General features: G+C 37.2%; 1 protein-coding gene and 1 long non-coding RNA gene across 2 annotated transcripts in view; both read right to left on the bottom strand.

Annotated features, from left to right (window-relative positions):
* The window catches only part of DOK6 (docking protein 6), a 435864-nt gene that overhangs the window by 346920 nt on the left and 62645 nt on the right, over window positions 1–26299 (bottom strand). The gene's annotated exons all lie outside the window — the stretch shown is intronic.
* On the bottom strand, window positions 23123–24927 carry LOC112611426. The gene is made up of 2 exons (XR_003116652.1): window positions 24714–24927; window positions 23123–23264 (listed from the first exon to the last, which is right to left on the bottom strand). It is a non-coding gene; the product is annotated as an uncharacterized LOC112611426 (long non-coding RNA).

The following is a 26299-nucleotide window of genomic DNA, read 5'->3' as shown; positions in this document are numbered from 1 at the left end:
TACAATACAAATGTGATGAGACAACATTTCAGAATCTGAAATTTAGCTCTAAGTACTTTAACTGATTTTTAGAAAACATTCTTTCAGTGCCTAGAGCTATGTTACCTAGAAGGAATACAACGATGCATAAAAGAAACTTTTATGTATACAAACATGTATTTATTATATCAGAAAATGACAGGCAATATCATTCTTCAAAAGTTAGCTTTCTGCTGTGAAAGGCATTTTAACCAATCAAGATGGAAAAGTGCAAAAATTACACATTTCCTCTAGATAAGCCAGTAAAAGTATTTATTAATCATCTAAGCAAACTCCATAGGTGTTCTGCACTGATAACATTGGTTGGTTAATTTAAACTATTTTCCTTTCATTGTGTTTATTATTCCTATTAATAGATAACACTTACTGAATGTTTAGTATATACTACGCCATTGTAGATAATGTAGATAACACTTACTGAATGGTTAGTATATACCATGCCATTGTAGATAATGTAGATCACACTTACTGAATGGTTAGTATATACCGTGCCATTGTAGATAATGTAGATCACACTTACTGAATGGTTAGTATATACCGTGCCATTGGTTAATGTTAATTAACTCCATCTGCTCCTCCACTGCCTGCAGCAAACGCTCAGGGACTGCCGCCTTCTGAGGGCATTCACAAGGAGACGTGAGTCACTCTTGTGAAATTCATGATAGAAATAAGCACACGCACATATCACCCATATGCAAAATTCAACCCACTTGGAAATTAGCAGATCAAATTTGCTAAAGTTGAATATAAATCCCAATACAAGGTTTAAATAAAAACACTTCACAATTTTATTACATTTATCTCAAAATGTTTTTATTTAATTAAAACAACCTAAATAGAATTAGTTACATATATATTTTTTGCTTCTTTTAGTTGCACATAATGGAGGTAATTCAAATACTTGGGAATTATTATATTAGTATGTAGATGGTCATAAGTTTTGTCTTTGATCTTAAGATTTTTTTTTAAGTGAATAGTTTGTATTACATTAATATAAAAGTATTTTCTAGCTTAAGTATATGCTAACAGGCATATATTAATGAATCAGATTTCCCTAAAAGGCATGTCATTTTACAAATTTATTAAAACTCCTTCTAAACTTGAAACATTTTTTCATAATTATTATCTTCAGCTTTCTACAGTCCAGTGTTAAAGTTTTTTCCTTCTAAATTTTGAATATCCTATCAACCATATATTTATATAACAATTCAAATTTAGCCAAATTGCTTCTTGCCTTTGTGAGGAATTGAGTTTGCCAGTTAAAACAATGTGGACTAGAGTTCCTCGTGATGGTGGCATGAGCTGTGACTGCTGTCTAATGATGTCCTTGTGAGGTCTGGCGTTTCACCACTGGCAAGAGGTCAAAATCAATGCAAACAGAGCATTCACCCATTACAGCAAGAAGTTTGTTTTGCTTCTTTTTTTTTTCTTCAGACATTCTTAAACTCTTAAAATAGAAAATATATCAGGACAATTCTTTTGCAAAATCTGATTCTCAAGCAATCTCAGATTATGAACCATTGGCATGTCTTGTGAATATGTAAAACTGTGACATGGCAGCCCACAATATTGCATTGAATATGGCAGAATTTGTCTAAAAACTGTATTTATGTAAAGATAGGGTTCTTTTTAAAAAAGTTTTGTCTCCAAAAAATATTCACCACTTCAAAACTGTTCTTCCTGATGTATTTTAAAGGAAATATATTGGAAAAAATACTGCTGTTTTTTTCCATCATCTTCTAAAGAAATATTAACTTGTGTTAGCCAAGAAAATATCAACCTAAGATATACCAAATCGTGTATGACCAAAATTATAAAATTCATGAAAATCTGAACAGGGCTTTCCATATGCATTAGAAAGAGAAGGATAAGGAAACACCTACAAATCTAAATTTTATTCTGTAATTAACAAAAGAAACAGGATCCTAAATGAAGTAAAATAGTAATGCCAAGGGGAAGGGGGAAGTCAGGCAAATTTCTGAGGTAACCTATAATCAATCATGGTGATAACACTGGTTTTTGGACCCCTTGCCCTCAAAAAAGCTTAGATTTGTAGTACTGTCAATTTCCATGGTGTACACACTTCCCCCACCATGGTTGATTTCAAGCTATTAATTTGAAATCATTGCAAGGACACAGCACTATGGAAATGGGCTTACCCTCCCTGCCCTGGCCCATGGCCCATTGTTGGTGGGAAGATGATAAACCTTCAGTATTTGGAAGTGGACCATTTATCCCTATGTGAGCAAGTAGAGAAAGAGCTGATGAACCTTCAGTATTTGTACTGACCATTTCTTCAGAGTCTGAAAAGTTTTCTGGAAGCAATTTTGAAAAGTTGGGATTCAGAACAATGTAAGTATTTAAGCTGGACAAGGTGGGTTGGGCATCAACCTACAGCCAAATCACCAAATATGCTGTGATCGTTTTAGAAACAATCTAACTAGTGAACTTGTGTTTCTGAGTTCAGCAGTGGTTCTTTATGGAAACTCTCTCAATGCATCCACCTATTTCCCATTTAGTAGAAAAGTTCTATGTGTATAAAACTTACGCTACAGCTCTTTGAACCCTATGGACTCCATCAATAAGAGCTGAGCCAATCAGCAACCTGAGCCTATTTCTCTATTAATATGGCTACAGATTAATAAACAGAAGTTCTGGCTGTAGTAGAGGCAGCAGTGACATTCACATAAAAGGAAGTGACACAAAGAGAATAACATAAGTGAATCATGATGATATGTTTGGCTGTGTCCCCACCCAAATCTCATCTTGTAGTTCCCACAATCCCCATATGTTATGGGAGGGACCCAGTAGGAGGTAGTTGAATCATGGAGGCGGGTTTTTCCCTTGCTGTTCTTCTGATAGTGAATAAGTCTTATGAGATCTGATGGTTTTATAAAGCGCAGTTCCCCTGTACATGCTCACTTGCCTGCTGCCATGTAAGACGGAACTTTGCTCCTCCTTCACCTTCTCCCACGATTGTGAGGCCTCTTCAGCTATGTGGAACTGTGAGTCCACTGGCCCTCTTTTTCTTTATAAATTACCCAGTCCTGGGTATTTCTTCATAGCAGTATGAAAATGGACTAAAACACATGACAAGAATGTTGAGGCAGAAGCACTTAGGCCTAATGAGGTGGTGGCACCAGTGGGGAGCAGAAAGCATTGATGGTGGGTAATGGCCCAAACGGAGGGAGGGACACACAGTGTTAAGACTGAATGTTTGTGTCCCACTCGGCCACAGTTTCATATGTTGAAACTTCAATTCCCATTGTGATCGTATCTGGAGACTGGGTCTTTAAGAAGCAATTAGGGTTAGATGAGGTCATGAGGTTGGGGCCCTCATTATGGGATTAGTGCCCTTCTAAGAAGAGACACAAGACAGTCCGCCCCCTTTCTCTCCCCTTGAGCACAAGAAGAGGTCATGGAAATACACTATGAGATTGTGGTCATGTACAAGCCAAGGGACAAGGTTAGAGAAGGAAACCTGCCTGGCCAGCACCTTGATCTTGGACATCCTAGCTTCCATTACTGTGAGAAAGAAATTTCTGTTGTTTAAGCTGCCCAGTTCATGGCATTTTACTATGGTTCTGAGAAGACTAAGACATGTGGGCTGTACATGAGCGGAACATCAAGGCTGTTTGGGACCCACAGAGAACCTAGACTGTGTCTAGACCAGAAGGAGTTTCTGTGAAAACACGTGGGGAGTAGCCCAAAGGAGTTGGGAAGCAGAGGTCAAAAGTCAAAGTAAGATGCTCCCTGAAACTCTGAAAGATGTCAGGCAGGGCAGAGATCTTCAAAACATGGAGGGGTTAAGATCTCTCGCTCTAGAATTGGAGATCCAGAGCCCAAAGCTTTCCAGCTGATGAGATAACCTGTTACTTGCTTCTCAGGGCCTCTTTCCTGAATCTCTCCAGAAGTTGCCTTGCATAACTTCTACAAACATCGATGGAACATTCCTCAGCAAAAGGAATAAACATCTAAAGTCAACACTAAAAGTTTAAAAACAGGACTTTTGGTTGTTTCATTTTAATGACAAGAATAAAAGGGTAATCTACTCACATCAAAGTATAAACCTGGAGAAAGTAAACCAGAGATCAGGTTCCCTCCAGCTCCTCACACATTGGGGGCAGATTTTGTCCCAGTTATCCTCAATGAAGCCTGTGATATTAGTGACCTCCTCAAATGTAGAAATGCCCCCTTTGAGTCTTTGATCTCAAATTTATGACCACTGGATTTATAAAATAGAAAAAGGTGAAAAATAGGTAATTTGAAAGACTGTAACAAGACATTGAAAAGTGAGGATGATACCCCCCCAGTACACACACACCCACACACACACACACACACACACACATCCTATCAGTGCCAAGGCTAATTGTAGACAGAAATTATTGAATCAGAGATGAAGACAGCAACTGACACCATACAGGTGCGTCTTCCCTTCACTCTCCTCCTTTCCCCGTCTTTCTATCCCAACAGGCCCTGACAGGAAAGGCAGGGTTGGGAAACTCACAACCCTCAAGTGGAACAGAAAATAGATCATTAATAACATACAATAGAGAGAAGAAAGAAAGGGGGTGAAAAATAAGGAATGAAGAAAAATACAAAACATCAAACAGGAAAATAGGTGCATATAAACTGCAGATGGTATTTCTATAGCAAACACTCATAGAAATGCAAACTTTAAAATGAAACCAACGCTATTTTTAAAGTAAATTTCCTTAACACTGTTAGTTAAAAAGAAAAGTATACTGTGGTAGGTTTAGGATTTACCAACAAAAATTCCTTCATTGAATAAAAAACTAGCCTGGAGAGACCTAACCACCACATTTGTTGAGTGAAAATCAGTATTTCCAGACTTCTCTGTGTAAAGTTTCATTTGATAGATTTGAATAAAATAAAACATTCAACGAAATATCGGTGCAGCCACTGGTATTACAATTTGATCAAAAACACTAAATTTCAAGTTTGAGAAAGTACAAAAGTTTCCAGAATACATTTTAGATCTCCATTCAGGATGGCAGATTTATGCCCCAGGTTGAAATAGTGAACTTCTGTGAGTATCACCGCACACAGAAGAAATAGGAAAAATTTAAAAATAGAAAACAAAAACCCACATTACTGTTTTAATTGGTCCTACTATCATTCTTACTAAGACTTTTCATGAATTTTAAAACTGTTTCTCCTAACGTTTTCTAAAGTACCTTCAGATTAAACAAAAACTAAACATGTATAATTTTTTCAACAGCTTGATCAGTTTATTTGTGCTAATTCACTCTTAATTATAAATATGTTCTTAGTAAAGCTAATGTTTAAAGATATCAATAAAGGAACAAGAAATGTCTATACTCTGCAACAGAAGAATGTAGACATTATTACTTATAATATTAATGACTATAATAATGTTACATTACATATTAAAAAAGGAACTCAAACCTTTTAACCTATGAAATATCCTATTTTCCCTGCTTCATATGTGTTATTCATCCAAGAAGTGGTATTTATAGACCAAAAGAGAATGAGTAAATAATACTTATAGGAAGACCAGGTATATTTCCATAAATGAAACCTATATTAATAAAACAATTTTAAGGGGATACTGGGATATATATATATGCACACACAAACATATATATTTGGATACATATATATGGATATATATAGATAGATATGGATATATACACACACAAACATGTAAGAGCCTTAAATGTCTGAAGTCTGCAATGAAAATTCTATTGAAAATGATTTGACTAAATTTTCTTCTTACCAGAATGGACAGGATATGTCTGTGTTAAAATTCCTTCTAGAAAACATTCTCTCAAAATTTCCTACCAATTCGTATTGCATTCTAGAGTCCCTTGGACATAAACATCATCTCTTCTCAAACTGAGCTGAATGTTTGAATGTTTAGCCTTCATTTTCTAATCTTCAAGTTTATCACTGAAATTTCGGAATTTCTAACAATAAGCAAATTTCTTTAAAGACGTGTTAATTGAAAAGTGTATGTGGTAGATGGAATTTTGTTAAAGGGTTTTATTGGTTAATTGCTTTTTTGCTTACCAACAATTATTTGACATATCAAGATAAAGAATTTCCATCTCTAAAATATTTATTTTTTCAGACTAGGAATTGTGGCAGGTTTTATTTTACATCAGCTGCAGAAATCTCTCTCATCTCATGTTCTGCAATGCGGCCCTCCCCTCTCATTAGGGGAGGAGTCTATTTCTCCACCTACTTGAATCTACGCAGCCCCTCTGAATTACTGAGGCCAACAGTACATGACTCAATGAAGTGATCCCAGTCTCAGGCACACCAATTAACTGGATGCAGAGCCTCTGCTTCCTGTTTTTGAAGAGCCAACTGGCATGTAAAAAGTGGCCTAAGACACAGGGAGAGGGCCTGGGGCTGGAGCCTTCTCCATGAGACAGGGAGAGGGATAAACCCTGTTCTCTGTGAGTGGAGAAACCCACCATCTTGGACATAGCTCCTTCAGGCTCAGTCCCTTTTGCTAACACCGCATAGATCCATAAATCTGGGGTGGGACACCAGCAGAGTGCTTTCCAGTCCTGGCAATAGTTGAATAAAATGAAATGTTTCCAGCCACTAACTTTTGGGGTTAACACGTTAAAGCACAGATAAGCAAAACAAGCATTAAAGTGTCTGTCTTTATTTCTAATGACTTTCTATTATTTGAGGCTAACTTTATTTTCAGAGGCTATCCAGGGACGAAACTCTCATAAACAATGCCTTATGGGTTAATGTTTCAAGGCACATTGCTCCGTTGCTCCATGCCTCTTTCCTAGTTGCCAAAAAGATTGTCACTAGGATTAAAGGAGCTTGTTAAGGTAAGAAAAGGTCTTGGCCAGTTGTTTATTAGCCAACATGCCGAAGGGAAAATGCAAAAAAAAAAATTTAAATCTGAATATCTGGTTGCCTAAATGATTAATTCTACCTCGTTACACACAATCTATAATAATAGATTGAGTTTACTTCTGAACATCTTTGTGATTGATGTATTAAAATCACACCTGAGAAAAATAAGAAAATTCTAATAGATACCGAATATAAAACTGTTTTCTTCAAAGGCCAGAGGCAGTATTGTTTATTTATCAATTGGTTTTCTTCCATATTTAGATTTTTATCCAGTGTAAGTTAAATTTTAAATAATGGAAACAAATGTGTTTCACAGGGGAAATAAATATCAACGACTCAAACAACACTATAGTCATTTCTGTCAATGATTTAGACTTCCCTGTCAAATATTTATGTAACGTAGTTTAAATGAAAGTAAAAGCCCTGCATTTGGTATGAATGAGATGGCATTTTTCCAAAGGGTAATTCTCTTTAAGACCTCATTCAAATCTATTATAAATGCTTTAATAAGATTTCATTATTTCAACTCTTTTGAGCCATGTTGCTGTAAGGCATTTTTACTTCCTGACACACATATTATTCTGCCTAAGAGTTTATAATTTTTATGATTTCTTTATTTACTGTGTTATACACAGTCATATACCACATAACAATGTTTTGGTCAATGATGGATTACATACATGATGGTGGTCCCATAAGATTATAATGCTGTATTTTTACTGTACATTTTCTATGTGTAGATACACAAATACCTATCACTCTGTTACAATTGCCTACAGTTTTCAGTACAGTAACATGCTGTACAGGTTGGTAGTGTAGGAGCAACAGGCTATCTCATATAGCCTATGTGTGTAGTAGGCTCTGCCATCTAGGGTTTTGTAAGTGCACTCTGTTATGTCTGCACAGTGATGAAATCACCTAACAACTCATTTCTTAGAATGTATCCCATTGTTAAGCAATACACAAGTGTATATGTTAAATTTTATAATATCTCCATTTACTATGATATATTGATCTCATAATATATATTACTATGAGATTATTAACTTACGAATATGCTTTCATTGGTTAAGATTTTGATTTGGTATCAATTATTCATGAAAAATTTAACTTGCATGTATAGTTCATGTATAAATATATAAAATAAAACTTAACAAATTAATTTTAAAACTAGAATTAGATGGTTAAAATACTCCAGTATCAAGTAAATAAGATTCTTTTAATATTATGAAGTAGATATGTGGTCAAAATGTATCTTTATTTTTATTTTATATATTAAAGTTGTACAACAATATGTTTTGATATACATACACATAGTGAAATGATTACTACAGTCTAGCATTTGACCTATCCATCACCCCAAAGTTATTGTGTGTGTGTTGGCGGGGAGTAAAAGCACCTAACAACTATTCTCCTGTCAAACTTTGATTACACAATACAATATTTTTAACTATAGTAGTCCTCAAGCTGTACATTAGATCTCTAGATTTATTTATCATACATAATGATATTCATCACAAGTGGATTCAATTTTGAACAAGAGCCTTTCAAAGACATACGTTCTTATATTGTAATGACATTTCAAATAAGCTGATTGTCAAGAACATCAAATTTCATCTTTTTACACTATAGACCTTAAAGTCAATTCAGTGATAAATCAAAGTGGTTTTCTGTAAAATATGATTGGTTTTCAAATGATTCTTCAGTAGGATAAACTTTTTAAATTTACAATTAACAAAACTTTCCTCATAATTGCAATGAATAAAGCAGGTGAGAATGTCATGTTTTTAGGGAACCAGAAGTTGAGACTGGCCATATTCCTCCCCACTTGATCTCTCCCTTTCCTGCTTAGAGAGTTCCTGAAGTACCTCTGTAGATGTTTAGGTTTCCAAGCACATCATTCTGAAAACACAGTACTAGTTCTATGAAGATCACTGTCATAAATCAAAGCATTTTACGGAGTGAACAATGGGTTCAATAAAAAACTCATATCCCCAAAAGAAGTAATCTATACTTGCCCAATGCCTGAAAGAAAGTCACTGAGGACACACAGTGACCTAAGTACTAGTTGCAAAACGTTTTCAGTTCATAAGCAGAATCTAATCCCCAGCACCACTCATTTGGTGTGGTAGGGGCAGTGCACCACACATTCCATCTGCTCTCTGTATTTTCTAGCCCCCTGCATTTAGGAAGGGCCACATTGCGACTAATCTGTAACAGCAACCCAATGTCACCATTAGCCAGTTAGCAGAAGGCCAGGTAAAATCATTAGCTCCATTAGTAGAAGGTCAGGTAAAATCCTGCAGTCTCTTACTCTTCTGTGATGGCAAACAAGGAGCCACCTTCTTCAAATGGTCTGGTCTCAACATGGTGGGACTTTTGACAAGCTGGCTCTCAGGTAAATAAAAAAAAAAAGGACCCCCAGCCAAGGGAAAGGACCCCCAGCCAACTCAAAATTTTCATGTTACAAAGTTGTTTTAACTCTTCAAACAGAGGCGTGGTCTTCTCTTCTAACTACATTTTTCTATTCTTTGACCACTTGTGGACAATATGACACATAGATTGATAATCATCCATCTACCTTGTATAACTTTTCAAGCACGTACTGATGTACTACTTTATTTGAATCATTTATCTCTTCCTGCAAGTGCTGCACAAATTCTCTATCATTTAGATAGATAAATAGATGATAGCTAGATAGATGATTGATAGATTTAGATAGATACATAATGACTACAGACCTTGATAGAAAATGAATAATTAAAAAAATTATAAAGCAGCTTTGAACAATCATTGATCAACAAAACCATTATGGAGACACTTATCGAACCACATCTAAAACATGGAATGTGGTCACTAAATGTTTATTGTAAATTAATGAGAAATAGTACTTGTGAGAAGATCTTGAGCTTGTGGAAATATATATATACACACACACACACATATTCTTTTTGTTTTTGTCATCATTTCATTCTAGAGGTAAAGAAAGAAAAGCAAGTTGGAGACTGTTCACAAAAATATTTCCAAAGGTTATATTATTAAATTTATTTTACTTTATAGTAGTAGAGGAGGTGAAGGAAAAGAAAAATTTAATGGATCTCATCCTGACTATGTTTAGGGCAAGATCTATTGTATATTTTACTTTTAAATTTTCAGTGAAATCAGAGAACATCTTGTCTAGTCATTTAAATCTGACCAGATAATTTTTTTCATTCCTAGAATATTACCAATTTCTGTCTTCCTAAGACAGACAAAGCCAATGAACCATAGTCACCCAGGCCTTTCTTCACTCCTCTGAAGGATCTTAGAACAAAATGGCACAAAAAAGGATTAAGCCTTCACTTCTCAGGCACAGACTTGGGGTCAGGGAACAATGAGGGGATTCAACTGCAGGATATCCTATGCCCTCTTGGCTTTATTCTGCTTCCACGGGGCAGAGTGAAATGGCCAGCTGAAAGAGGCAATGCCTCTTCAATGGTCTGGGGTAAAGGATCTTTTCTCCTTTTTTAATCTCCTATCTGTAAAGAGACTTCATAAAGCACATTAAAATAGATTTCTGAGAAAAACACATATATATGATATAGACAGCATTAAAAATACATAATTAGATCCAACAGATCTAAAATCATGACAAATTTCTAGCGAGGCTTTCAGCACGTCCTCTCACTTGCCGCCCTTGCTCACCATGTAACCACTGGGAATCCAGGAGCATTGCTGTTACATCACCTGCTGAACAGCTGATTCCACACAACCCAATCCAAATCCCAAAGGGATGTGCAAACGATCTATTGTGAAGAGACAAGTGACCCTCACTATTAGTGGACCCCATATTTGCAAATTCTCCCACTCGTTACAATGCATTTGTAACCCCCAGTCAATACTCACTGCACTTTCTCGGAAAGAGAAAGGGAGAAATCTGAGTCACCCACCGCACAAGTTTCCCAGCTGAAGCCCAGCAGAGGACGCTCTTCCTTCCCGTTCCAGCTCAAGTGTCTTTCCTAGAGGTCTACTTATTAGTCATGATTTCCATATTTTTGCACTTTTTCTTGGCGATTTCACCATTTAAATGACTCCTAAGCACCGTGCTGAAGTGCTATCCAGGGCTCCTAAGCAGGAGAAGGCTGTGGTGCACCTTAAGTAGGAAATATGATTAGATAAGCTTAGCTCAGGCATGAGTTACAGTGCTGCTAGCCGTGAGTTCAATGTTAATGAATCAAGAATATGTATTACATAAGATGTTTTTCAATAGAAACACACTCAAAACAAGTTTCTGTATTGATCTGTGGGTAAAAATGTTGTGACCTGAGGCTCTTCAAACCCAACTCTCTATTTCCTCCAGGAGCAATGGTTCAGTATTACTTGATGACAGACAAAGCTTAAAAGCCTTCTAGATTTTGCCATATTAGTTATTTGATTCATTGAACTAATACAAAATACAAACCCTGAAAATGTCTGAAAGTATTTTAGGACAGTGCTATAAAAGGAAGATAGTTTCTAAATTTAGGCTTTGTTCCCATCAGCAAAAATAAATCAACTGAGGATCTCTATACAGACATTTGAAGCTGAAACATTTATTTGGATTCCTTCTATAAAATAAATATCTCAGTTACTTAAAGCAAAGAAAGGATTGAGTCTTTTAGAGACATATACATATTACATAGAAACCAGTTGATCAAAATGCTTTCTAAGAATAACATTTCAGCCAGCCTCAGATTTTAGAGACGTATTGAACCTTTAATTTTTTTTATGGAAAGACTCAGGCCTTAGGATTTATAAGTTAAGTGGACAATAATTCAATATATATTAGGGTCACAATGATATCCATCAAGAGCAGGATCCCTCAACTTCTTGCTTTCTGACACAACAGATAAAGAAAACATGAGGATTAATTGTTAAACTGTTAAACATCCTTGCTAATTTAAAAAATTTTAAAAAAGTAGATATTGAAGTTAGTCAAGCGAACAAACCCAGTTTGGCATATAGATTAATGGATGGAAAAATTATATTAATTACTAAAGGAAAGCAATTAACGATGGAGATGCCACAACCAGTATGAAAAAACCACGAAGACTAATGCATCTCTAACCCTTTTCGTTTCTAAATTTTGTTTAGGCAAGCATGAGTAAAGCCTGCATGCCTGCTAAGGCACTGTTGTAATTAAGCAAGTCTATTCTGCAAACTTATTATCACAATCTGGAGGGAAGACTTTCTTGAGCGTTGAATGGCACCTGCAGTTCCCCGAGCAGAACAGAGTTACAAGGACTCCAGTGTTACAAGGGATCAGAAGAAAGCAGTAGCCAAGAAAAGCAAAGACTAGGAGAGGAAATCAGCAGACAAGTGAGTACTTCATAGTCTGTCCCAATGCTATGAAAAGATAGATGCCCATTCCTTTCAAAGAGGCTGAAACAGCTTTCAAGAGAGTGGCTTTCTAAGATTACATTTTGTAAAAAGAATGAGTCTTCTGAGATAGATGGGGCCTCAAAACTCTACCATCAAATAACATGACTGTATCATTAAAGAACAGCAATTATTCCTTTTGTGGCAATTGTGAATGAGAGTTCATTTCTGATTTGGCTCTCAGCTCGACTGTTGTTGGTGTATGGGAATACTAGTTATTTCTGCACACTGATTTTTTGTATCCTGAGACTTTGTTGAAGTTTATTAGCTTAAGAAGCTTTTGGGCTGAGACTATGGGTGTTTTCTAGATATAGGTTCATGCAGGGACATGGGTGGAGCTGGAGGCCGTTATCCTTAGCAAACTAACACAGGAACAGAAAACAAAATACTAAATTTTCTCACTTATAAGTGGGAGCTAAATGATGAGAACACATGGAAAACAACACACACTGGGGCCTATTGGAGGGTGGATGGTGGGAGGAGGGAAAGTATCAGAAAATATACCTAATGGCTACTACGCTTAATACCTGGGTGACGAAATAATCTGTGTACCACAAACCCCCATGACACAAGTTTACCTATGTAGCAAACCTGCATTTGTACCTTTGAACTTAAAACTTAAATAAAAATAATAAATAATTTTTAAAAGAACAGCATTTAGTGAATTACTGTATTTAGAGGTTCTTTTAAATTACAGAACTCATATTTCTTATATAACTTTTTTGATTTCCTCCTTTTTCATATAGTTTCTTATTTTGTAGAATAATTTTTATTACAGAGGCTTCTAGCTAGCAGAGATATACATAAGATACACAAACTAAAACTTCTAAAATGGATCATTTTTATGCTGCTACGAAATATTAATTTGTTTTGTCATTTCCAATTTTACTATATATTCTCACTTTGGTAATGGGCTTAATGTTCTAAATTCCATGGGATACAAACATACATGAAGTTAATTTTTCTTCAATTCTTTCCCCAAAATGTGCTGTAAGAAAATTGTCAGGTCCCATTCTATTTATAACACTTGGATGAACCCCTCTCTAGTTTTGTGATAATTTTCCATTTGGAAGACTCATGCCAAGCCCAGTTTAAAATCACCATCACACATGTGACTGACATCTCAGCTCCTCTCCACGCTCAGATATGAACCTCAAGGGATATGAACGAGAAAATGCTTGGTCATTTCCGTCCTTCTCTTCCAAGTGCCTGACGACAGAAGGTGTGTGCTGGTTTTGGCTGGGTCTCCCAATCCTCTACCAAAGGTTTACTCCTCTGGCACTGAATTTATTTATTTCTTTATTTATTTGTCCTTACCCAGGCTGGAGTGTAGTGGCACGATCCTGGCTCACTGCAACCTCCACTTCCTGGGTTCAAGTGATTCTCCTGCCTCAGCCTCCCGAGTAGCTGGGATTACAGGCACTCGCCACCACGCCTGGGTAATTTTTGTATTTTTAGTAGAGACAGGGTTTTGCCATGTTGGCCAGGCTGGTCTTGAACTCCTGATCTCAGGTAATCCACCCACCTCGGCCTCCCAATGTGCTGGGATTACAGGCGTGAGCCACCGCGCCTGGCCTGGCACTGAATTTAAAGAGAAGTGGGAGAAGGGCAAATATCTCTTTCCTTCACTTCTCACTTTAGAGGTAGAGATATTGGGCTTCTCTGGCCATCCAGTCATCTAAGGACCATGTGTGAGTTCTTCACACGACCATGTGAAAGTTCCTCCAGAGCCTTTCTTATGCAGTTCCCTGACATGGGACATCTTCTACCCATCTCCATTGCCTGAAAAGTAAAACCTGCCCTCACCAATATCACATACCTGGATTATTGTTGTCCCTCAGCCTATAGATCTGTGCCTATTTTTAAATCGTCACACTGTATCGTGACCTCAGTCATATCAAAGTCGTATCTCCATATCTCCTTCTCCACGTGTGTAAGACACTTATCACTACATCGAGATGCCTTCAAATAGCAGAACACAGACGGATTATGCAATATCATTTTGTTCAACTGACAAACATATCTTAATTCAAAGAGATTAGATGCGTCACTAAGGGTAGGTAGTTTGATGTAAATTCAGAGAATATTAATTACAGAAGAAGACTACAGAAATATTTTAGAAGATCTTAAAATATATTAGGGATATTTTAGAAATATTTTAGATACATTAGATACCTCATTTCTATAGATTAATTTAGTTAGGGATATGTAAGTAGCAAATACAAAATCTGGTTCTTGCCAATATTACAGTCAAGATTTGTATCTTTGACACTCATTTTATCATATCAAAATGAGTGGCAAACTTTTCATCTCAAAAGTTAGATGACATTTGGGAAATAAAAAGAAACAGTTACCCACATGTATCATTTATTAGCTTTAATCTTTTAAATTATACACCAATAAGGATATTTAAAATGATACAGAGTCCATAAGATATTTTTTAAAAACTAAAATTTATCATGCATCTTAAAGTTAAACTTGTTTTGAGTTATCACTACTACTAACTCGTATTTATTTTACCATTTCAAGTAGTGCATATTTGACTAATAAAAAGGCATTCAGTTTTATTAATATGTCAACAAATAGGCTGTAACACCTCATTAGTTTAGATGCTGGAGAAATAAATGAATTTTGAGTGTGCCAATTTACTAATAAGTTTGGAAATTGACTTGTTCCTTCTTGATTTGTGTCTAAATGTATTAATGCTTCTGATAATTAAATTAAAATCAGGTCCCTCCCACACACTGACAAGAGACTAAACAGATGCAAAAGAAATGTTTAATCATATTAGTGGCATCTTTCATTCAAAGCACTTTATGAAATTTTAAGCAATTCACTCAATTATTTTTATATCTCAACTTAAAAGAGTATTAAATACCTTTTTTCTGCTCATGGGAAGAAATTATAATTCCATTCCAACTGAGACCACAGGTGACAAGGTGTATTTCTTTTTTGTGTGTGAAAATTTGCCAAAGTTAATGATTACCTGGAGAAGCATATTTTAAGTTACGTAATATTAACTTCTATTAATGAATTGGTTCCATCCAAAGAGCTCATAATTAATCCTGTAAAAGTGTACTATGATGACCATATTACCGAAAACACATCTGCAGCAAAGTAAAAGCTGAGGAAAAGGTTGTATTCCTGTAATCCTAGAATCCTGCAAAACATGCTTCTACATTTCATCTCATATATTAACTGACTCAGTATCCCTTTTATATCAAGGGCTAGGTATGGGAATCACATTCTTCCCTTACTCTAGCCCATACTGTAAAATGTATCATATGCTGCTAGCTTTTATACCAGCTCATGTTACTGTATCCTCTCTGGGTCACCTAAGAACTCTTCCTTGATTTTTATTCTCCTATTTTTAACTTTTCACTGGAATCCTTCAGGACTAAACTTGTTCACTATGAACTTAATATCTCCACTCCTCTCTTCCCTCTGGCATGTACCCTATTTCCTGGTTTATTCTATTTTAGTTTATAATAACCACTAGTTCCCGAGAACAGGCAACATGCATTTATCTTTTAGTTACATGCTTCCTTACCACCCAACGCAAGCATTCTTCAGTGTGCTGAGCACTCAAGAAAACAGTTTAGCAAAATGAAACTGACAAAATATCTAAATTAGATGTATACCAAAAGGTCTTAATTTATGTCTTATCTTAATTGAAATCTATACTATAATCTGGTAGTCTTTTTCTGTAACTGAAAACCTGTACTAAATTTAAGAACTATTAAGTGCAATTTTGTATCATAAATTGGATCCTGGTACAGAGGAAAAAAAATCAGTGGCAAAGCCCATGATATCCAAATAAAGTGTGGAGTTTAGTTAATAGTAATGTACCAACATTGGTTTCTTAGTTTTAATAAATGTATCATGGCAATGGATGATGTTAACTTTAGAGGATACTGGATAAATAGTAAACTCTCTGTACAATCTTCGTGAATTTTCTGTAAATTAAAAGTTATTCCAATAAAAAATCATGAAATAAATGTGTATTATCAGAATCAGAAAACAATGCTAATCTTACAATGGCATATATTGAATTTGTTTCTCAAAGAAAATGATGAAATTGACTGAGGAGGTTGTAGTTAGGAAACTAGAACGTTAATTATTTTTTCCCATGTTTTTTAGATTAGGAAATAAAACAGTAAGTTTAAAGTGACTACTTTCTAATAATGATTTAAATAAAACAAAGGAGAGGAGGGAGGAGAAGGAAGGGGAGGGGAGGAGGAACCAAATTAGATAGGTGTCAGATTAGAAATTGAAGCCCATGGATTTATGTTCAACATGCAAGAAAATTCCTTAGAATAAATGATGGCTGATATAATTTAACAAGCAAACGCCCTGTGCTAAAATAAGACTGCTAATCTGATTTTTAAACTATGCACGAAATATTGTTAAGTCTAGTGCCCAAAACAGCGTGATTTGGAAAGCCTCGTCTCTCTTTCACCACACTGAGCTAATGGGAGTATAGAATAAACACACACATATTCATGTATTTTGGGAAGTATAGATCAATTTATCAGTGCGATGAACATTCATACTTGAACGCTCAATTTAAGGTAATATTAGTGTAATTTTCTGTAGGTTAAAAGAAAGACAATATACGTTTTCCTTACCATTTGTTAATGATAATACTTTTTAAAATTGCATTCACCACTGAAAAATGTTATGACAGATTCAGCCTAAATGAGATCAAAGCTAAAGGATCAAATACTACAGCAGTGTTCTTTTCACAGTTAGGTTTAAATAAACCAAATGTAGAAGGAAGATGACAGATATGAAAACATGATTTTAAGGTCAAATTCATGCTAATATGTAAGGTTATCTTCTTGGCTGTTAAACTGATAAATGAATATTGATCATGCAGGCAAACACTTTAAAAGTTATCAATGTTCAAAAATTTTTCTTTGAAATTTCTATAGAGTCATAGTATACCTAACCAAACACAAGAATTGGGTCATCTTTGAATTTTAAAACATGTATAGAGTAGCCTGTACTAAATATACGTTAGCTTCTATTTAAATATAAAATGAATAATGTTTTAGAGAAATGGAGGAATAAATACTGTTTATTTGCATCTTTAGGACTTCATATTTTGGGGGGTTTTAGAAACTCAAGTCATAGCTATTGAAAAAATGAATGGTATAGTTAGACTCCCTCTTGCTTTAAGCTTTCCATTGCTATGGCAAACAAAGAAATACAATTAGAGACATAGCTTTATTTGATCAAAAATCCAAAACATACCCTTTTTGATCATGATGAAAGTTAAGGACCACTTGCTCCCAGGTTACACCCTACTACTCACTGTAGCTTCCAATGGGACAAACTTGTCTCAGCAATCTGTGGAACTGATGCTTTGGGCTTAGAACAGATCTGGAAACTTGCTTCCCCACTTGTGGGCTGATAGGCTCCCCCAAAAGATAAATGTTGTTCTAAAGTGTATTGCAAACTGCAAATATGTATTTCGAACAGCACTGTCACCATGGGATTGTCATATAAAGCACACAACAATACGCAGTCATCCATATACCAAATCTATCTTTAAAAATAATACTATTTTTATGCTACAGGTAGCCTATTTTATAAATAAACTCAGTGATGGGGCTGTGCACAGCACTCACATAATTAAGACGTCGGGTAAAGCATATATCACCTGACTAATCCAAGTAATCTTTTACTGTGTACATAACCATGGGAACTACAAGTTCCACTGGTCCCTTTAGATTCCTTCACTCTCATTGTTCTCTGTCCTGGAGGCCGGTCTTCATGGATTGCTGGAGAACGTTCCATGCTTCCAATTGGGTTCTGACAAAGAAATGTGCCAGCAAGAGATGGGAGGAAGCAAGGAGGGAGCGCTGCTTATTCCCTCACTCCCTCTCTGCAGGCCGTAGTCGGCCCTGCTACCTGCTCCCTGCTACCTCTTCTCCTCAAGCCCGATTCCTGATGGGTGGCCCCTTTCTCAAGGTCAACTCCAATGACGGTCACCAATCCCTTCTATCCTCCTGTAGGCCTGGAGGTGGCAGAGGTCACCTCCCGCTTTCTCCTCTTTCTGGTTGCCCTAACCTGTCTATTAACTGCCTTGTCCAGAGTAAGGCTTCTCTACTCCGTCCTTCTGAGAACACCTTCTATTTCCTCCGGGAACCCTGGCGGATGAAGTGACGATTATGCATGCCTTCCAAGAATCCCTCTGATTTCTCTTCCGCTCTTGAGAAAACAAAAACCAAATTCCTGAGTTCTCAGGCACTTACATTCAATACTAGACAAAGGGTTTAGAATACCTAGAAAATGTTTTACTCTTATGTATATTCTTCATGTAGAAAAAAATCACATATATTGGTATATCCAGAAAACAAAACCCATTCTTACATCCTAGGGAAAAATAATATATGATAAACTCACAAAAAAACTGCCTGTGAAGACTTTCATTTAAAATGTTGGGCAGCAAGTGAATTAACGCAGAAACGGAAAACCAAATACCCCATGTTCTCATTTGTAAATAAGTGGAACCTCCACCACCCCTAGGCCTCATGGATATAAAGATGGCAACAGTAGACACTGGGGACTACTGGAGTTGAGAAGGGGTAGGAAGGAGAGCGGCAAGGGTTGAAAACTGATTGGGTCCTATGCTTACTGCCAGGGTGACGCAATCAATCAGACTCCAAACTTCAGCATCACACAGTACACCCAGGAAACAGACTTACACATGTACCCTTAAATCAAAAATAAAAGTTAAAACAGTAAAAATAATAGAAAAAGTTAGATAGCTATGATAAGTAGCTCATATTGTTTAACGTGTGTTTAGTAAAACTGGAAAGTTGTGTCTAATAGAATGAAATTTTTTTTTCTAGTGAAAGCAAGTAGGAATAGTTATTGCCTATTTACTAGAAGAGCTGATATATCTAAAGTGAACAATGACTTTTCAAGATATGTATGAACAAGATAGAAAGGGAACAATGAGTTTTCAAGATACATAGCTTGGGATGATGGCAGGAAAAATAGAGCTTTCTTATTTCCAGGAACACAATTCGAGGTAAAGGCAGGGCCATCTAAATGAGGGTTCACATAGGAAAGTATGTTCAGCAATGGTTGGCAGCACAGAAAATGCTGAATTTCTCTCTGCAAAGGTTAAACTATTTGCCAATTCTGTGATATTTTTCTTTCCGATTTTTTGTTTCATACTCCTAATGTCAAATTACTTGATTTTTTGCAGTCTCATTATGGGAACATTTCTAAATACTAAGTGGGAATTTGTAATTAATATTAGTGCATTTCCACTGGATCCAATCCTAATGTTCAGTGTTACTGCATGCCCTTGGAAACTACTTATTCCTGATAAGATCAACACTTTTGTTTTTCCAATTTTACTCTGTGAAAGTAAGATTCCAATATTCTTCTCTACTTAACCACATTTTCTTTTTTCCAGTATGGTGGAATATGTTATACAAATGCTTATTCTGTTGTGCTAAAGTTGATTAAATTCCTAAAATATATAACTGGTATTTATTAGCTACATCATCCCTTCAGGAGTGATTTAGTGAGTTTTTTTCTTGATATGTTAAAGTCAATGCAAAATGTACCCTTCTGGAACTCGGAAGTGAAATAATTGTTTGGTTCAGGTTTTATATTTTTTGTGATATAAAAACATAAACTTTTAAAATGAATGATTTTTAAGTATCTACAATGGATACATTGTTGTTAAAACATTACATTCTGTTACATTGTTTAATTTACTGCAATTTTTTGCTACAGATAATTAAAATCACAGGCTGTAGGACTTCTAAAGGGGCTATTTCCATTTGTTAACAAGAATTACAAAACTCAATTCATTTTTGTTTTGACAAGAATTATTCCAGCTCTGAATATACTGACTGTTAAATTTGGCATTGGGAAAACTTTTGAACTATTTTAGTTTTCCTATGGCCAAAGATTTTCTTGCCAAAGAAGGCACTGGCGGTTCCCCAGGGAGTGGTATGTAAGTTGGTTCAAAATCGAAAAATGGCATTATAAGAAGTTTCAACACATTTTCCAGTGAATGGTCCTTTGGAATACATTAAGCCATGTACAAACCATATCAAAAGTCAAATGCAAATTGCTTACAGATAAAATTTTTATTTTAAAGATCTAAGCACATTTTCTGATGAGTCTCAAATGAACAATTCTTATTGATATTAGAATAAAGCAGGCGAGAGTTGCCTTGTAACTGAAAAATTCAGCATCAGGGTCATTCAATCTTTCAAAGCTTTTCTGCTTCTCCAATATTTAAGGGGGCATGATGCTTTTATAATTGTTCACACATGATTTCAAGAAGGAAAGCAAAAAAGGAAAATGAAAGAGAGAAAGGAAGAATGGAAGAGGGGGATGGAGAAAAAGGGAGAAGAAAGGAGAGGAAAGAAGAAAGAGCAAAAAGCAGAGTGTGAGAGAAGGGGAGATGGAGGAAAGAAGGAATGAAGCCCTCTTCACCAAGGACACACATAGAATAAAATCTATATTAAACTATGAGGGATTTAAAAATATTTTGCAATGTATTTTCATTTCCTAAAAATTCTACTTTAATAAAGCTTCTTTCCATGATTTTTGGCTTCAACAGAAGGAAAGAAAGGTGTGATGGTGTCTGAAAGCTGACTTTCTTGAATTTTCACTGAGTCTTAAAAGCCTGTGTGCATGGGGGAAACGTGTGCACCTCCAGTAGGGCTGTGAAAGAAAAACCCAGATAGGGTGGATAGGAAGCTAAAAGCAAGAGGGACAGCACAGAAGGAACGTATCCTGCTTCTATTTGTAATCGTAGGAGACAGTTTCCCTCCAGTGGATTCCATAGCAAGACATGTGGTCAAAGCCACTTAAAATCATTACATAGATTATTTGGTTGGGAAAGAACATGAAATAGTGGTCTTGAGTCTCTTTCCCTCAGCAATATTGTAACATGGAAGGGATTCAAAAATCCCTGCATATGACCTAGCAAGGACATGGGATTGGTCTGCCAGCAAGCCACTATGGTGAGGGTCTAGTTGTCCCCAGGGCATAGACTGACAGTGCTGGGTGCAAGACAGACTCCAGATAGAAAATACAGCTGATATGTAGGGATCTTCAATGGCTGCAAGAAATCAGGTGAGTCTGAGTTAACAGGGACCACTCTAACTACTGGGGGAATACAAGGGAACATGATGTCACCATTGTGATTTTATAAATTGATGGGGCCTTTTAACATCTTTTTAATATTTAAATATTCACTTAAAATTGTTTAAAAATCAGGGTTGCCATATTTAACAAATAAAAGTACAAATAAATTTTATTTGTATTTTTCTATATTTTCAAAAAGTATTCATTGTTTACCTGAAATTCAAATTTAACAGTATTCCTACATTTTACTTGGCCAGCCTATTTATAATGAAACAGCAAGTATCAACTTCTCTCTCATCTTTGGAAAGCAGGGTTATATTAGTTTCATAAAATAAAAAATATTCATTTTTTTCCCAAGTTGATACTTGTAACATTTTTATTTTACCATATGAGCTAAACATAAAATATGTTTTTCTCTCTAACTTACATACTAGCACTGCTGTGAAACAAGGGAAGCAAATGCCAGCAACTGTCTTTGAAGAGGTTTCAAATAGTATGAGATTTTTCACCACGGATAAAATCAGAACATACAACAACATGATATGAATGACCTATGTTTGAAATTCTTTGTTTCTTATAAAGAAGTTTTTGAATTGAATAACTTACCTGCCTCTAGACCAGACTTTGTGACTGAGGACAAATGAAAAGAAGAATAAATGTTTCTTTAAAGAAATAATGAGATCCTACGTGTGTGTGTGTCTATGCGTATGTATATATGTTTATAAGTATGTATGCATGTCTGTGTGTGCTTGCGTGTATGTGTGTGTGTTTTCAATTCTCCTGATGAGGGATTGGGAAGAAAGGCAAAGAAAAAGATCTAGAAATAGTTGGAGAACTTCCTTTCTTGTAGGTGTCAGTGAGCACTAGGGATGAGCAGCCCAGAGACCTGGGAGGAGGACGAAGCCACCTTCTAACTATTGCAACAATGAACAGATAACAACTCCAAGGCACATGCAATCTAGGAGAGCCCAGGTAGTTGACTTAGCACAGAAATCTGAGACCCTAAGCCAACAATATGATGCGCCGCCTTTTCTTTCAAGGTCTGCAGGTCCCTGGGGAAATTCTCCTTATAAAGACACTCGGGAGACTGGTACAGTGCAAGGAAGAAGGGAACCTCATTGTGTGCGCAGTAACCTTACCTGGCCCAGCGCTCACACTCAGAATCTGGCCTGAAATACGTTGGTAGGCCCACCTGTTTTTATTATACCTCTTTAATCTCAAGTGAAACAGGTATTTTAAGCAGTTTTCTGGCTTTTCCTAAATAAGAACTGGAAGAACTATTTCCTAGGTGAGGTTATGTCTCAGTTTTCTCATAAGTAAAATGGGAATATTTATATTACCTAACTAAAGGGTTGCTTGGGAAAATCATCTGAGATAACGCATGTAAAGCACTGATTACAGTCCCTGCTGAGGAGATAAATGTAAACTAGAACAGTAATAATACTACTTATAATTACTCCATAACCAATACTGTAAAGTAAGTAACTGTGCTAGGGGATAAGAAACCAGATTGCTTGAAACTTGAAATAAAAAATAGGGCAAAACAGAATTCATTACTGAGAGCAGAGGCAAACTGTATCAGGTGATTTGAAAGTTTCTCTATATTTCAGGCTCAGCCAAGAACAATTCTCTATTTGAACAGAGCAAGCGACAGTTTTCCTGAAGCAAATGGCAATTCACTCACTCGCTCATTCGATATTTATTGATTAGACATCTCTTTCAGCTGTAATATCACCAGAGCATCTTAAATGGTCTCCCTGATCCTCTTCTCTCTTCTCCCTGCAACCCCCACCCCCCACCTACTTGTAACACAGCAGCCAGATTGTTCTCTAAAGGAAAAAAAAAAAAAAAAACCTCATAAATCAGAGATGGACAAATCCCTGCTTAATACTGTCCAGGGTCTTCTCAGAGAACTGCAGATAAAATCCAAGCAGCGTGCCACGGCTTACAAAGCCCTACTCAGTCAACTCTCCCACTGACCTTTCCAAACATGTTATTCAATTCTACCCACCATATTCACTTCATTTTTGTTCCTCAAGTGCACCAAATGTCTCCCTAACTTCCGAAATCACTTCCCTGATCCACCGGTGGCTCACCGTCTGGAGCCAGCAGGCGGCCTCCTCAGACAAGAGTCGCCCTTCATCTCCGAAATCACACTTTTTTTTTCTTTTTTTTTTTTTTTGAGATGGAGTTTTGCTTTTGTTGCCCAGGCTAGAGTGCAATGGTGCGATCCCAGCTCACCGCAACCTCTGCCTCCCAGGTTCAAGCGATTCTCCCACCTCAGCCTCCCCAGTAGCTGGAATTACAGGCATGCACCACCACACCCGGCTAATTTTGTATTTGTAGTAAAGTCGGGGTTTCTCTATATTGGTCAGGCTGGTCCCCAACTCCCGACCTCAGGTGATCCACCCGCCTCGGCCTCCCAAAGTGCTGGGATTACAGGCACAAGTCATCGCGCCCGGCTGCATCACACTTTAAAAAATCCTTCTACAGCATTTATCTTCATCTATTTTTTGTTTACTGTTAAGTATTTACTCTGAGCCCCCTCCTCTAAAACAAAAACTTTAACAGGACCTGACTGCTTTATCTCCAGCACCTAACTCAAAGTCAACAACCACATGTTTAATGAAAATTTCTTATGCTTTGTTCTCTGCTCGTTTACCAGCATCTTTTCCACACAACTTTCTGAAGACGGTTATATACATATTTCCCCCTCCTCCCCACCCACACACACCATTCAGGCCCCATGTTATTGCCTTCTCTCACAGTCTTGGATACTAGGCAGAGGGAGTCTCCAAGGTGGGGAAGAAAGGGGCTGGGTGGGGTGGGATCCGCAATGAGTGAGTCTCATGGGGGTGAGATGGGCAGTGCTGGACCAATAAGTCCTAGAATAAATGACAGAGGGAGGGCCAGGGCATCCTCAGCTCTGAACAGGTGGGCCTGAGGGCCACCGGCACTGAAGGTGTTTGGTTCTCACCCACTCCAGCAGGGCCAGGCCAGAAAAGGAGAGAGTTTCCTGGCTCCAGCATCCCTATATCCAAGTCCTGCAAAGGGTCTCTTGTTTGGCTATGAGATGAACAAAGATAGCTCAGAAGCTCCTAGCTTCCAGAGTTACGTGGGGCAGGGCCTGAGAAAAGCGGGGAGGTCAGCAAGGGTGAACAAAGAGCAGTCATTGCTTTCTGGAAGACTAACACCTCAGAGCCTGCTTAAACCGTTTTCCTGCTTGCTGACCCCTGGACTGGGGCCAGACTGGCACACGCCAAAGAATGGGTACACACCATTCCTCTTGTGAAATTCACAAAATACAGATTGGTCAGCAGAGGGAAAAGATCATAATGCTGTGGTGGCAGTGGCCTGTTTTTTCAAAATCAATTTCCCCGTGGAGATGGGTGGAAAGTTGAAGTTGTAGTTGGTGCGCGCTAAGGCTGGATACCCAGCGGGTAAGGAAGATCGGGCACTTGGTTCAAGTAGGCCCTGATGAGATAAGGTTGGAGCCCACGCTGAAGAGCACCCGAGCGAGCGGCCCAGACTCTGATGCCTTCCTGGGGAAGGGTCCGCACCAACAGTCCTTAAAGGCGCAGCTGCAGTAGCCAGTGGCACGGGATACAGTGGAGGCGCCTTTGCCGCGCTCCACCCGCCTCTGGCTCCTGTCCAACCTCGCTGATGGCGTCCTGGCCTCTAGTGTCCTGCCCTCTTGTATTTTCGGCCACGAGTTCATGGCATCCCCACGCAGGGGATCACGGGGGCAGCAGCACCCAGACTCTGGCGAAGGCAGCCTGTGCCGGCAGGAAGTAGGCGAGCAGCACCAGGCCCCAGATGAGCACGCAGGGAACCATGATGTTTGTGACTTCCGGCGGATGGTGAGCAAGTAGATGACGTCAGTCTCCCCTGGGCTGTCTGCTGCGCCACTTTGGTGGCGGCCGCCTTTCACCCCCAGGGAAGGTTAAAGATTATACGAGTTTTCAAATAAAAACCACACACACACACACACACACACACACACACACACACACACACACACACACACACACGAAACATAATTATCATCTCTATGAATTTTTTAATTACCTTTCCCTATCCTGCAGCGCAAACACACACAGTTAAAATGATATGCATTTGATATAGTGTATTATTGAAGTGAAGGGTGAGAATAAAAAGCATTTAAACTTGTATAAATCTAATAATTACTAGTAATAAATAAGGTAAAATCTCCTTATTTTAAGAAGTTATCAGTACTCAGCACACACTAAATATTTAAAAATCTGTATTTCTAGTTCTGACTCCTTGGGCGCTTACCCCACAGTTGCTGTTTGCCATTCCATGTCATTCTTCCTCTTTATGTTACTCTGAAGTCACTATCAGCAATATCAAAGTCATTCACTTCCTAAGCAAACCCGCGGTTCCTTCAGTAGCACCATCTTCATCCTCTCCCCTGACCTAGCATATCAGATAGAGAGGATATCCTTTTCAAAATGTAATTCCTCGCACACCTCCTTTGTCCCAAATATCCAAGTAGTCATAAAATCCGGGTGCAGCTTACTCTGAAGTGTGTCACAATTTCCTCCTTTGCTTTTATTTTTAAAAATCTCCATTTTTATCCAGAGCTGTATCTCTCTGGTAGTATTCAAGTTTGTCTTTATATTCTAAATTCTTTCTGCTCTAGTCCATCTTCCATACAGCCGCAATAAATTTTTCAAATCTATGACTATTACCACACCTAATCTAAGTTTGCAACCTAAAATTGCCCTACATTGTATATATCTTATGAGACTGTATATCATATAAGATTGTATATCATATGAGATATGAAATATTTTTAAGATCTTTCAACTTCTATTTCTTTATCTAGCCACATCCCTGCTTC

This window comes from Theropithecus gelada, chromosome 18, assembly GCF_003255815.1.
Source record: "Theropithecus gelada isolate Dixy chromosome 18, Tgel_1.0, whole genome shotgun sequence".
NCBI lineage: Eukaryota > Metazoa > Chordata > Mammalia > Primates > Cercopithecidae > Theropithecus > Theropithecus gelada.
This window is presented reverse-complemented; position numbering and strand designations above follow the sequence as displayed.